This window comes from Branchiostoma lanceolatum, chromosome 15 (assembly GCF_035083965.1).
Source record: "Branchiostoma lanceolatum isolate klBraLanc5 chromosome 15, klBraLanc5.hap2, whole genome shotgun sequence".
Taxonomy (NCBI): domain Eukaryota; kingdom Metazoa; phylum Chordata; class Leptocardii; order Amphioxiformes; family Branchiostomatidae; genus Branchiostoma; species Branchiostoma lanceolatum.
This window is the reverse complement of record NC_089736.1, coordinates 17,711,877-17,724,471: the sequence shown is the minus strand read 5'-3', so window position 1 is coordinate 17,724,471 and position 12,595 is coordinate 17,711,877. Positions and strand designations below refer to the sequence as shown.

At 41.8% G+C, this 12,595-nt stretch overlaps 1 protein-coding gene across 4 annotated transcripts in view; it reads left to right on the top strand.

Moving 5' to 3' along the window:
* The window catches only part of LOC136421172 (dipeptidyl aminopeptidase-like protein 6), a 329,761-nt gene that overhangs the window by 94,372 nt on the left and 222,794 nt on the right, over positions 1 to 12,595 (top strand). The window lies entirely within an intron of this gene.

Genomic DNA, 12,595 nt, shown 5'->3' with positions numbered 1-12,595 from the left:
ATTATGATTTTATGATAGACCTGACTTTAATAAATAGTATATGGTGGACATGGGAGTGATTGCATGACTGAAACGTATCCACGTCAACTATGGATAAACATGATTTGTCAATAACAGTTTAATTGATTTTTTAACATAAATTTATTTCTTCATTTGACTTGTCGCTGGCTGTTATGAACAGCTGTAAGTGTCAGCCCAGCAGTTGCTGACGACATGTACATAAACAGGACAGCTTGCCTCGCCACATCGATGAAGAGACTTGCAAATAACTTATTAGTTAGTCCAAGCTGTTTAAGTGATCCTAGACCTTTCAATACGTAAGAAATGGAAATTGCGTATCTTTAAAGACTAAGTTTATAGACAGCATCTTGGGAAATTAATGTTCCTCTCGAACCAAGTAAGACATTGGTTCCTGTCGTTAGACAGCATTGAAATATACATTGTCCTCATTAATTATGCAGATCAAGTTTTAATTTGCATCATTAACATACCATTATGTAGGTCTTCATCAAAGTAACATGTGTAAAAAACATGAAAAGTCATCCGTCTGTTTTAAAGTCTGCAACCGCCCCTGCAGTTCCAAAGAAATCTGCTAGAGGGCTAAACTTACGTTACTTCTTTCCGGCCACATGAGCTATCCACCAACAAAAAAGTGACCATAGCTTGTCCGGAACACGAGATATCAGAACCGGAAATGTTGCTACAGTACCATGGAAAGTCGGTCGGGGGCTCAGAATTGAGTTGTTTCTTCTTTTTGCCACCCACAGCCAACATATTAAATATCATCAAAATCCATCGACTACGTCTTGAGATATGCTGCCTACAAACAACGAAATAAACAGACACACGCACCCGTAGGCATAACCTTCTTGTCGAAGGTAATTACCGCACCAAGTCGTCGGAGATATCCCAAAACGGCCTTTTCAACGTGATGCTTGGCGGTTGCTCCAAGGACTGGCCATGTTTTAATCACAGCCATTATCTATGACCATTAGAATTACTGGAATCAAATGTATAATATACTATTCACCAGATCTATTCTAAGTCACAGTGCACAGTACGCACCAACCAAACACTAAAACCTGAATAAACCAATATATTTTGTGGAAACCCCAATATTTGGAAAATACAGTAGAGTTAGAATTCCATCCACACACACAGTACATTTTGTACAATAACGAGGTCTCCTCTTTATTGATTTTCATCCTTCTCAAGTGGGCAGGCGATAAAATCATGGATAGTGGAGTTTGTCTCAATAATGAGACACGTTTTACATCTCCTTACAGATATCCTGTCGTTTTCCCAAAAGTTAAAGAGTTGACGTAAAGGCAATCTACTACATGTACTTTTGAAGTGCTATTGTAAACAAAGCAAGTGTATGGTTTAGGAAATGCTCAGAAGTCTCTGGTATTTCATGTGTATTTGAAGCATCAGCGAAATGCAGGCGATTTTTGTCTGTTTGATAGACAATTGTATTACGATTAGAATGCATCGTATGGAATGTTTTTGTTACAGCCAGAGGATGTCACGCGCCGATATTTGATTTTGCTATAAAGAAGAAGGTATTAATGTTTTTGTCACCAGGTTTCGGTGGCCCGTGCACGCGGTTTACACTTTCTTTTTACCTGATTTGTACTGATGTAAAATTATGAACTCTTATGGAGTTATACAGAGTGAAATTGAAGGGATCCTATCTATACCTGTATCTATATAGCCAGTATAAGCGCCATTCGGCGTAACACACCAGCTTCGCAGGCACGCGGCGCGGAGGCAGCTGATCATATTCCACTGATCGACCTGACACACCTTACCTTTGCAGATCTAACTAGAGTTCCACGACCTCATACCTTCGCCGAATCATTTTAACCTTTTGGACTGATGCATGGTACATATGGTCATAATTTGCATAAAGTATATCAGTTATTCATCTTCTCCATCAAAATAGCCGTAATTTGTAATATGTATGACGGTGTGATATGTGTGTTATTTTATTATTAACAAAGAAGGCCATTTTAGCATTTTCTGATCAATTATGCAAATTAGGTCTTCATTTGCATAACTTTTATTCAACAATGTCCCTCTATTTCTCAGTTACATATGTTATATTTTTATAGTCCTATCATGGAATGGAGTGGGTTTATAGAATTGCCCAATTATCACTTAAGCTATCCACATATCAAAAACAAGTTGTATACAGGTTCTAGCTATCCCTTTGTGTTTTGACCACTAGCTGTCGGACAGGGGGATATGAGCCCCACTGTATCAACTGACAGGTGTTGGGTGCCACATGTCTTATCATGCAATATGTTGGATTTATAAACTTTCCTCATTAATTACGAAAATTAGGGGGCCCATCTTAACATTCTGAGGTTTCATAATGACCTACCGACATACCAAATATCAAGGCAATCCACCAAGGCATTCTCGAGGTATTATGTTCACACACAAAACGCGTCGCGGTGGCGCAGTGGCAGTGTGTTTGAACCCAGAATCCAGAGGTCATGGGTTCAAATCTGGGGTCCCCTGATTTGTCTCGTCGATGTTGTGTCCTTGGGAAAGCGACTTGACACAACTTTCCCCACTTCACTCAGGTGAAAATGAGTACCTAGCTTTGGATAGGGACGTCCCTAGGATAGGACGTTGAATGGAGGTCCGGTGTTTGAGGAGAGCCACACCCCGAGCACGTAAAAGAACCCACTACGCTTATCGAAAATAGTAGGGATTCTTCCCGATGTGTGTGGATCAAATATATCTCTTCAGTACAAACCTGGTGTGTTACGCGGTTTACCGGGTATGCAATACAAACAAAACAGACACATGCTCCTCAAAACATAATATTCTTGGCGAAGGTAACTAAAAGCGTTGTATAAAGTTATCTAGTGAGGATGAAGTAGGATGAGTGAGTACTTGGTGGCAACGAGTTCTACTCTACGACAGTTCTAGGGAAAAACGACTCTGAACACATCAATTCTTGGTTAACTAGAGTTCCACGAACACATTATCTTCGCCAAATAATCAAGGCTTATCATGGATAGTGATTAATATTTACATGCTTATCATCCGCTGCAAATTTGATCATGCACCATACCATTTGGAAGTTATAATGGGGGGAGGGAGAATGAGTCCAGTCTAGATAGGGTTAAAAATCATTTGGTGGTACATGACTAGTATATGTGTAGAGTGTGCTGATACATGTATATGTAATAACTGGTCATGAAAAAAATATGAGTAACGTTGATATTATATGGGCCACAAAGGTTCGATATTGCCATGTTGTAAGTTGACAGTGATGATGAAATGGTACAGTCAATATATATGAATAGAATAGATTTTTATTCCATATCATAGACAATTTGAAAGACATAGTACATGTGACTTTTCCGCACCTAGCAGTGGTGCAGTTTTGGTGCAGTGTACTCTCCAAGAGGAGTGGGTCTTGCTGGGTTTTGACGTGTTTTTAGGTGTTTTTGTCAGGCTTTCTATTTTGTACCCTTTTAGTTATGTCGCGAACTGTATATTGAACAAAAATTCCTAAACTGTACACGTTAAAAACCAGCTGGACCCACACCTCTGCTTGGAGAATAGTGGGTGCCCCATCTCTTTATTTATTTGACCTGTCTGTTTGTTTATACTTCTATGGCTCTTGATTTGCATAATTAGTCATTGATTATGTAAAGAACCATCTGAGCTCTCTACATACCAAACATCACGACGATCTGTCGACCCCTTCTCAAGTTATTCATGTCCGAATGTCAAAACAAAAACACTCACTACAGTTCTAAACAAGCCGCTAGGGGGCCCAAATTTACAGAATTTACTTCCTGTGGCATGAACTATCTACCACACAAAAATCATGACCATAGCACTTTCAGAATATATGCCCCTAAATTTTGAAGCTCCGCTGCAGTACCTTAGGTACCCACTAGAAGGCCTATACTCGAACTTGACCTTCCTTTCTGTAAACCCTATCCATCCACTAAATATCATACAGATCCATCAACAGCTTCTTGAGTTATGCTGGCGACATACAAATACACATCCACACAAAGCCCGCTGCAGTACCGACGGAAAATGCCAGGAGAACCATTTATGAACTTGACCTCCGTTTCTACAACATCTACACACCTGCAAAAAATCATGAAGATCCATCAACGTTTCCGTCACTTTGTTTGCCTACATACAAACACAATAGAATTCAAAGTCCGCTTCAGTTCTGTTGAAAAACGCAAGGTAAATCATTTTCGAACTTGACCTTCCTTTGCACAACCACTACACACCTACCAAAAATCATAAAGATTCATTGAAGCTTTCTTGAGTTATGCTCCTGACATACATACAGAGCCACCCAACGGATTTTTCAACCGAAAACATAATCTTCTCCGAGTACAAGTACTCGGCGAAGATAATAACTCAGATACTTGAAGGCATGCCAATTTATTTTTCTGAGCTGGTAATAGATACTTATTAGTCGGTACATCAACCAATTTATTAGTAGTTGCATCATCTGGACATTTTCCCTCCGTCTTCGAGTACGTCCATTGTTTTCATTTTGGTGACACTACTGGCATACATGTGGTTGTTCGTACACAATCTGGCAGCTTGGTTCTGTACCCTTTACAGTTCATCTTTGTCCTTTCTTTGTATATGGATACCATATTGTTGCAGCATATTCTAGATTTGGTCTTGCCAGTAACGTGTATGCAAGTGACTTAACTTTTGTTGGGTATTTCCACAAATCACGTTTCGCCACTCCCAATGTCCGTCTAGCGTTAGTTCCTATATTGTTAACATGGGCACCCCGCTTTGGTTATGTGGGTGGCTTTTTGGCGACCCTTCAGGAGCGCGCCAAACAGTTATATTATGTATTTAGTTCCAAAGAATTCCGTGAATCCCAGCTATGCTGGGTTGGTATGCTTGGAATGTTACTCGCACGCGTAGTAGTAACCAGCCCAAGATTCCACGGGAGGTCAGATAAGATCTCCCGGGAGGATCACCCTCCCGCCCTCTCCTGCGCTGTGATTGGGACTCCCGCAGGGTTTGGCAAATTGCGCATGCCTCCGGCTGCGCCGTGACGAGAAATTCCAAAGTCTTGTCCTGTTCGTCAGAAACTGCTGTCTACCCATCATTGTAGGATCTTGTGGACAACACGTCATTGTAGGATCATGTAGATCTTGACTGCAGGGACATCAGCTAGCTACGAACTTGTTACACCCTCTCACTGGTTGGCTCCATCGCAGGCTGGTTCCTGTTTTTCGATCCCTTGAGAATTCGCTTCTCTCCGCAGGACCTTACGTATTGGTAACCTGAACTCATGCGTGACATTGTACACGTACAAGCAAAGGATTATAGGGGCCCCTGTAGCCTATTTGGTACAAGAGAAGAACTCTGATAGTTAACTCCTTTTTTCCAGTTTCGCCGCTGACGGCGAAACTGGACTTGAGACGAGATCATAACATGGTACCATGCATCGATGCAAGGATGGATCTTGGAATCATGGAACATGCATCGAAAATTACATGCGATCCATGGATATTGGAAGGTGGTACATTGCATCCATGTTTGTATACATGGCCATATTACATCTAGACCACAAAACTGAACAAGAAGAAACTGGTTTTGTCAAGAAAATGAAGAAAAAAATAGTACCATGCAGAGAGGTTTAAACGTTATATATCTTTAAAATAAGCTGAAGGAATGCTTAGGGCAACTGGCTCAATCACGGTAAGGTCGTAGAATTTGTCGTACCTGTGGGCCGGAAGGTCCTCGGTTCGAATCCCTGAGGGATTACGAAAGTGTTTTATCTCTTTTTTTCTTCTTTTTAAACATCCGTTTGATGTATACAACGCTTTTGTATTATGATCGTAGATTCCAAACCATGCCTCGAATTTTTTTATTCATTGTAACGGAAAACACCATTGAACGGATGCATCTACGTAAGAAGAAGAAGAAGATCTTTATTGACACAACAAAAGCACAGCGACTTTCGTAAGGTCTACTACATACATACATACAAACGAATAAGTGCATACAAATGAGTTTGTTTACACACAATCATATGGGATAGAGCAACATGTCGAAATATCACATGTCATATACTTATACATTGCTTGTTCTAATGTCCAAACATCCTTTGATGTATATACCTATCTGTACACAGTAGGGATTATCACCTCCTAGTATGTAATTGAATCTATCGACAGAACTGAGGGCATTAAATTCATTTGAACAAGCGGAGATAAAGGTGAATAGCTTTCAGCGTTTATCCTCATATCTTGAACAATTCATGATAAAGTGACTTTCATCTTCAATCTCATTTGGGCAGAATGGACAATACCTTTGATCACGGGGAATTTTACGATACCTTCCAGCTTCAATGTTCAATTTATGGCTACATATTCTTATCTTTGTAATTGATCTATGAATTTCAAACTTCTGTATGCTTGCGAGATACTTTTCTTGTCCGTATCTTGTCTTTAAGGCGGAATAAATGGACAGTTTTGAATTGTTTTGAATAGAACTATGCCATTCTTGTATATATATATCCTGCAGCCGTTGTCGTAACTGGTTGGTTAACATATCGGTCTGATATAATCTAGGGTTTGTCCATACATGCCCAAACCCGTTATAGTTAAGAATGTTATTTACATGGTTCACCCAGTCATGATTACTAGAATGTAGAACGTCGTATGCTTCACGTATAACAGGGTATCTTGGGGTAAATTTAATAAACGATGCCAGTATTTGATAATTTCTATCTCGGCCTTAATCTTGATTGGGAATGTTCCTGATTCGCCACGGATGCCCTCATTGGATGAATTTCCATGCACACCGAGTAAAAATTTAATATCAAATTCTGGTATATGTGGAGGAAGACGCCAGCCTAAATTTAGGTTAGACGCCAGCCTGAGTAATTTATCTTTGTCTATTCTTTTCTCAAAACGGACCACGTCGTCATGGCAATACGTTTTCATGCCCGTAGGCAGGATTTTGAATGGGGGGGTTCGTTTTCATGTTTGAGGGACCAGCGAGCGCCGCAGGCGCGAGACGAGCGCCGCAGGCGCGAGCTTTCTAGGGGGGTTCGGGGGTATGCCCCCCCGGAAAATTTTAAAAATTGAACCTTCTGATATGGCATTTCCTGTGTTTTTGAGAGGATTTTAAAGAGAGAAATCAGAGACAAAGTTAGCAGTTTTTCAGCTACGGCCGCGTGGCGCGTTGGATACACCCGATCCCTCGATCTCGGAAGTTAAGCAACGCGCGGTCCGGACAGTGCTTGGATGGGAGACCAACCAAGGACGTCCGGATTGCTGTAGCCTCACGAAGCTTTCCACGAAATCGTCTTCCGGGAGGGACGTAAAACGGGGGTCCCGTGCTCGAGGAGGTGCCTCGAACACGTTAAACAGCCTCATTACCCTACACATTGGGTACCTGCCTGTGGCACTGGCTGCAAATACACCTGATATTATTATTATTTTTTCTAGGAATTCCAGCTCCGCTGGTGTGATACAAATAAGTCCGCCTTGAAAAAAAAACCTTGTACATTAAAAAGTGGACCTTCGCGCGTTTCAAATTCTAAGAATTGAACCTTCTGAAAGGGCATTTTCTGTGTTTTTGAGAGAAATTCAGAGGAAAAATCAGAGACAAAGTTTTTTCTAGCATTCTAGCTTCTGTGGCGTTGCTGGTGATACAAATAAGTCCGCCTTGAAAAAAATCTTGAACATTAAAAAGTGGACCTTCAAGCCTGAAAAAGTCGACCTTCAAGCCTAAAAAAGTGGACCTTCAAGCCTGTGGGGGGGTTCGTCCGAACCCCCCGAACCCCCCCTGGCTACGGGCATGGTTTTATTGTCTTTCTTGTTGTTGTTGCTTAAGTCTGACCACAAAACCGATAGCTTGTTACGTATGGGTTTCGTCTGTTTGTTATGTGCATATAATGTAGAATTTTTTGGTTAAACTGTATTAGCCATTTGCTGTGTCATTCTTCAAGTTCGTTAAAATATTCTTGCAGAAGATGTGAATCATTGTGTGTAGACAACTCTATATATCTAACAGACAGTCATCGTCAAATAGTAACCTCACATTTGAATAAAGCTGGTAGATCGTTCATGTACAACAGAAAGAGCAATGGTTCCAAGACGGTTCATCTCCCGATGCTACTCTAACTGGAGCCGAGGACTTCCCTTTAACCACTAAAGTTTGCTCCCTGTTGGTTAGGAATACCTTCAAGTAATTTAGTGTAGTTCATTGGATACCATGATAGTACTCCAGTTTTAAGTACTCCAGAGAACAAACTTAATCCTAACTAAGGCTAGACGGTTTGAGGAATGACCTCCAACGAATCTCTCGGTCTTCTTTAACTAGCTGGGCGAAGTGCTGTAGACACGTGATGTTTCCGCACGTGTGACGTCAAAGTTCGTCGGAAGTCGGTACCGCCCCCCCCTCGTCCCAGTCGATAGATAGTTGGTGTGCCCTGATGGGCATTGTCAGGAATCGTACATAGGAGAAACTGAACGTTCGTTGAAAACCAGATTCCAAGAACACAGACGGTCTAGCTCTGTCTCTTCTGACGTCTCACAACACATCCGCCTTGAGAATCCAGGCCACACCGTATTTCTGGAAGGTGTCAACATTCTGAACACTGAATCCGACAACGTATACTTTGTAAATGGAGTGAAAGAGGCCATTTACAGCAGGGCACACCAACCTTCTCTCCACCAGTGGGGTGGGGGGTGGGGGTTATCCGACATCCGACGAAACTTGGAATTGACCCAGTGCTGACGTCACATGTGCGGAAACATCACGTGTCTACAGCACTTGGGTCAGATCGCTGAAGAAGACCGGGAGATTCTGTCGGAAATTACGGCGAGTTGGAGAACAGTTTAATTTATCCAAGGAGCTGATTTCTCATAATGTAATTTACCAACTCAGATGAATTTTCATGCTGATGCGACCACTTTTTGGTGGTCCCTTATAGATTAATTAAAAACGGTGTTATAGAGACCTTCTCAAAAATGTTTTGGGCACCTGAATGTCTGTGTGCATAAGTCGGGAGTTATTGACGTCATAGTAGCTAGCTATCTTTATATCATGCAATCTCCAAATAAAGAATTTGTAAAGCCTCTGGTAGCGACATAATACTTAACGAAACGTTATAATGTGCCACAGATGTCCTTACTAAACCTTTAACAAAGCTTTTCAACCTATCTATCCCTTCCGGCTATTTCCCCCAACAGTGGTGCACGAGTCATATTGTAGCCATACACAAAGGTGGAGCCAAAGACGACCCAGAAAACTACAGAGGAATCTCAGTCACCAGCTGTCTGGCCAAATTGTTCACGGTAATCCTCAACACCCGCCTCGCAAACTTTTTAGACGAACGCGCGCTTATTTCCCCAAATCAGGCAGAGTTCAGAAAAAACTTTGGGACAAATGATAAAATCTTTATCATCGATTCACTAATATCTAAATATACCAATAACAACAGACGCCTTTATGCTTGTTTCGTTGACTTCAAATAGACATTTGATTGTGTATGGCGAGAAGGCCTACGATATAAACTACTTACCTCGGGAATTGGGGGCAAATTCTACAGTCTTATAAAGTCTATGTATTTCAAACCACAAACATGCATTAAAACCCCCTCAGGTCTAACACCGCCCTTCGTCACGGACAAGGGTGTGAGGCAAGGTTGCAACCTGAGCCCGACGCTCTTCAACCTATTCGAAAGCGACAAAATGTTGGATAGACCGGAATGTGCCCCACCCTCCCTACAGCATTTATTTGTTCCCTGCTTACTCTGTGCAAATGATGTCATCTTCTCGGAAACCGAGAAAGGTTTACACGTACAGTGTGCGCTGGACAAACTCAACACATTTTGTATGCAATGGAGATACGAAGCAGGAACTGTGTCAAAAATATCATATATATATCTTAAATAGATGTTATTCTAAAACATATATGTTTGAGAGAATGATATATATATTTTAAATAGATAAGATTTTAAAACATATATGTTTGAGAGAATGATATATATATTTTAAATAGATAAGATTTCAAAACATATATGTTTGAGAGAATGATATATACTTTTTAAAACAATTCACATTTCATATCAATATCTTTTTGAGTACAATACATATTCTAGATCAACATCTAAAAATCAAACATATGTTGTTTCCAAAAACATGTCTGAAAGCATATTGTTGGCTAAAACATGTGTTCCCAAAACCCCTATCATTTCTGAAAACATATGTTGTTCTCATAAACATGTGTTTCCAAAACCTCTATCATACCCGAAAACATGTTGTTCACAAAAACACGTGTTTCCAAAACCCCTATTGTTCCTGAATGTATATATTGTTCCAACGCGGCGCCGAAACTGTGTCAAAAAGGTCTCGCACCAGGTTTACGGGAGCGTGTAAGTGTACCGAATATGCAAATCAGATCTAAGCTATACTAAACATGCTCCGTCACTTTATAACTGAATCAGAACACATTGTTTATAACCAATGTTATACCGTATTGTTTCGTGGTGCAGTTGGTGGTCAGTTTATTTTATTTTTTTTATTTTTTAATATGATATCACGCTACTATCGTACATTTGTAATCGAAATGTTGCTGTATCTATGGTTTAGCCTTTTGTCAATAATTCTCTAAGAAGTTACGAAACTCTGGTATCGAGCTGTCAGCGATATGGCGACGTCACCACCGGACGGGGCGGCGCAGCGGGCGGGGCGGGGACAAGGGTACCCGGCGATGCGGGGACAAAGGCGTACGGTACCGGGCGGACGGGGACAACAGCACCGACCACAGCGACCGGGCGGAGCACCCGGCGGTGCGGGGACAGGGTTACCGGGTGCACCTGGCGGGTCGGGGTTGGTTGGAGGTTTCAGTTGGCCAACGTCCGCTATAGCGGCGGGGCGGGGACTTCAAGTTTGTTAGGGAACTTTGCAATTGGACCAAATATTCCTGATTCAAAACTTGTAACGGTGCACACTCCCGTGGTAGTGCGATAGCCTCTACCAGAGGGCCTGCATGCCCTTTTTCGTAAGGCGTAATCAGGCCGTTTTAGACTTGGTAATCCGTAATCATCCACCAAAAATCAACGTAATTCGTAATCAGTGCATTGGCCGTATATAACGCGTAATTGGTCGCTTTGATTCTACGTGAAACGTAGGCAGTTACCTTTATGCGACGTAAAACGTAATCTATGAATTACTAGTAAAGCGTAGGCTGATTTCCAGCAAAGTCTCCCGGCAAAGTTGCCCCTCAAAATGCAGGAAATAGCATTTCAGAGGGTAAAGATTTCAAAATCTTTCCGTGAAACATGCGCCCTGACCCACTTAGAATTGTCGCGCCTCTGGTGAAAAATATGTTCTGAGGGCGTTGCCCCTGAATATCAAGCTGGAATCATTGTGTATTTTTCAATCAAAGAGATGCCATAAAACATAGCTTAGACTACCAGCCAAATATACCCTAAAAATACAGGAAATTGCGTTTCAGAGGGTAAAGATTTCAAAATTTTCTCGGGGTGCATGCCTTGGGGCCCACATTCGATTGTTACATGTACGCCTCCGGCGAAAATATGTCGGAAGGGCAAACAATCTAAGATCTAACAGAAACCCTTGTGTACTTTTCACTATGAGTGCAAATATTGCCCCTCAAAATTTATTTGAGTGGGTCGAGATTTTACCATTTTCCCGGACCCACCTACAATCACCGGGCCTCCGGCGCAGTATATGTCGGGAGGGCATCGCGCACCAATACCATTAAACTCTTGCGTATTTTTTTCACTTATATATAGATATGCCATCAAACATAGCTTAGTGTACCAGCAAAATTTGGCACTCAAAATCAATGATATAGCGTTTCAGGGGGTCAAGATTTTCACAATTTTCCTTCGGCGTCGACGTGTTCAACGTACGTTCAGCAATATCTTGCCGTCGCCTCCCATACGAAATTCCCTGCCGCCGTCACGGCTACTCATTTTAGTTATAGTCGTTTAGTCTGGTCATCAATAGATTCATTGTCACCACAATTAATTTAAAAATCAATAGTTTTGACGCAGAACTAGATAGTTGAATCGTGCGTTAAGTGTTTAAGACGGTTGGAAAGCCTCACGATTTAACGTAATTCGTAATCAGCTCTGAAAACTTAACGTAATTCGTAATCGGCGGCAAAATTTTTCCGTAATTCGTAGTCACTACCCCAATGCAGGCCCTCCTACCAGGCTCCGCGGATCGCTGGGAAAATATCCTAACACGTGGGTCGCCTATTGAACTTCTTTGCATAGCTGACTACCCTTCGCATACCAACCTCCTTGGGCATACTATTCACTCTATCAGGCCAATTTCTACTATTTTCCCAGCGGAGCCTGGCTATAGAGACTATCCCTTTCCTCCGAGATTGACCTTTGTAGCTAGTCTCAAAGCAGATCCGCGGAGCCTGGTAGAGGCTATCGCACTACCACGGGGGTGCACCGTTACAAGTTTTGAATCAGGAATATTTGGTCCAATTGCAAAGTTCCCTAACAAACTTGAAGTCCCCGCCCCGCCGCTATAGCGGACGTTGGCCAACTGAAACCTCCAACCAACCCCGACCC